Genomic DNA, 2,428 nt, shown 5'->3' with positions numbered 1-2,428 from the left:
GAGGGTTCTGCCAGTCGCCGAGGGGACCATGTGGGTCGGCCTGCGGCCTCAGAGCCTCGGGTGGGGTGAGGCATGGGCGAGAGGCTGCAGGATGACCCTGGGAGGGCCTTCCCCAGTCCAAGAGGTTGCCCGGGGGCCCGAGGTGGGAGCAGCCAGCCTAGAAGCCGTCTGCCCTGGCTTGTGTGCTGTGCCCGGCACGGGTGCCAGCGAGGACAGTTCCTCCTTCACGGGCTGCTGGGCCCGGTTCTCCCTCCCTAGCCCGTTCACTGTCCTGGTGCCCTCCTCGGAGCTGGGTCACACCCACCTGGCCCCTTGCACCTGAGTCCTGGCTCTGTGTCTGTGCTCCAGCACGCGCCTCTCGGGGAGGATGTGACCGAAGCCCCGCTGTGGACCAGGCCACTCTGAGCCCGTGGGGTAGCAGCTGTCGCTGTTGGCACAGAGACCAAACCTAGGCGTGTTTGTTCAGCGACATCGGGGGTGCCAGGGCCCAGGCCCAGGTGGCTGTGCAGGGCAGAGGGCCCCCCCACCGTGCAATCCGCCTCACGGGCCACTCTGGCGGCTGGCGTGTGGCCGGGGGCCCGTGCACCTTCAGCATCGTGCCCGCTGCCCTACTCCGAGGCTCTTGGCCCACAGGGCTTTGTCCCCTCCCAGGACCCCCGCATGCCCTCCTTGCACAGTGGCCTCAGCACACCCCGCCCTCCAGGTGACCTCCCCGGGTACCGAGCAGCACATGGAAGGGCCCGGCTGCGCGAAAGGTTGGCGGGCAGCTGCTCCCCCGTGAAGGGGTCCGGGCAGGTCTTGTCTCACCATGGGACAGAGGTCTCTGGTGTAGACGGCAGAGGTCTGGGGTCTGGTTGGGAGGTGTAGGGGTCTCACCCAGGGCTGAGAACCCGGCCCTGCAGCCAGGGACGTTGATCTCATGCCCCCACTTTGACACTCACAAGCTGGGTGACCTTGGTTTGGATGGGAAACCTCTCTGAACCAGCGGGGTGGGACCAGGGGGACCTGTCCCGGACCAGAGGGCAAGTCCCACACCAGGTGTGAGCAGGTCCAGCAGGTTGGCGGGAGAAGAAGGTGCTGTGCTGAGCCCAGCCCGCTTTGGCTCTGCTTTGGGGAGGGTCCCCGACTCTGCTTTACCTCTCTGGGGGCCTGTCCTTGGTTTGCTGCACCCCTTGTCCACCTAAGGATGGAGGGGTAGAGGGTTTTGATGGCCTGTCAGTAACCAGAGAATAACTGAAATGCAGAGGTCACACCCGGCCCACAGGGGGCGCTCTAGATGATCATACGTGGGGAAGTTGAGCCGTTACGATCCTGTCTTGGGTTGGGGTGGCCTCTGCCCCTTTACCACCTCCCCTGTCCTCTGTGCTGAGGCTGCCTAGAGTGACTCTCTGGGGCCACAAAAGCGGCTGCACATCCCTTGGCCAACTATGACCTGGGTCTGATCCTCCCTGGATGCAGTAGGCCTCAGATGGCATTGCCCATTGACGTGGATGTGAAACTGTGCCACACCAAGGCCTTCAGAGCCGGGCAGCTTCTGTTCCATTGTTTTTGGCCTTGTGCTGCGGTGTGAGGGGAGACCCCACGGAAGGGAGGCTGGTAAGTCGTGCTTGACACGCAGCACAGCCCCTGAGTGCCCCCCAGCGGCCCCTGCAGTTGCCACGCGGAACTGAAGAGCTGCCCCACCAAGCCCCGCCTGGACTCTGGATTCTCAGAGCAAGCAAAGGAGACATGGGTCAGTCTTCTGTACAGCAGCAGGTGACTGGGCCCAAGTGTCCCCTTTCCTATAGCCCCTCAAAATTTATGGGGACGCAACTCTGGTTTGAGAGCTGGGACCTTACGCCCAGTGTCCTGGTCCTGAGCAAAAGACCCCAATTGGGCCATTGTAGGGGTCCAATGTGGGCTGAAGGAATGTCTCAAACTTCCCTCCCTCAGCTGAGTCTGATCCTATCTAGTGCCTGTGGAAGAGGAGGTGACTTCTTATATTGGTGAGCTCCTAGCTATGCCTCAAAGCCCAACTCTATAAAGTCCCTGCAATTCCTTTTCAGAGCATCATAGCACCCTTGCCTTTTTCTACTGCAGCATCAACCACTTGGATGGTATTTTATGTCTAAGAAAGAGAACCACACCAGGCTTAATCGACCCCTGCCACTCTGAGGAGGCCATAAGCTGCTCAGGGCTGGGGTGGGTTTTGCTCTTGTCTGGGCTCCCACGTCTTGCACCTGGGACAAGAGGGACAGAGGATGGCTGGGGTGAGGGAGGCTCGGCCCCCTCCCTCCACCTCCCGTTGTTTCCACAGCAGCAGAGAAGAAAACAAGGACTTTACGGCTGTCACGAATATCTCATCCTGCACATTTTACAGTCCACAAGCGCTGTGAACACGGGGCTCCTGTCGGTGCCGGAAGATTCATAAAATGCGTGTGAATTTTTA

The sequence above is a fragment of the Fukomys damarensis genome, unplaced genomic scaffold (genome assembly GCF_012274545.1).
Source record: "Fukomys damarensis isolate Sample0158 unplaced genomic scaffold, DMR_v1.0_HiC HiC_scaffold_34, whole genome shotgun sequence".
Classification (NCBI taxonomy): Eukaryota; Metazoa; Chordata; class Mammalia; order Rodentia; family Bathyergidae; genus Fukomys; species Fukomys damarensis.
The sequence above is the reverse complement of the archived record's forward strand: the minus strand, read 5'-3'. Positions refer to the sequence as shown.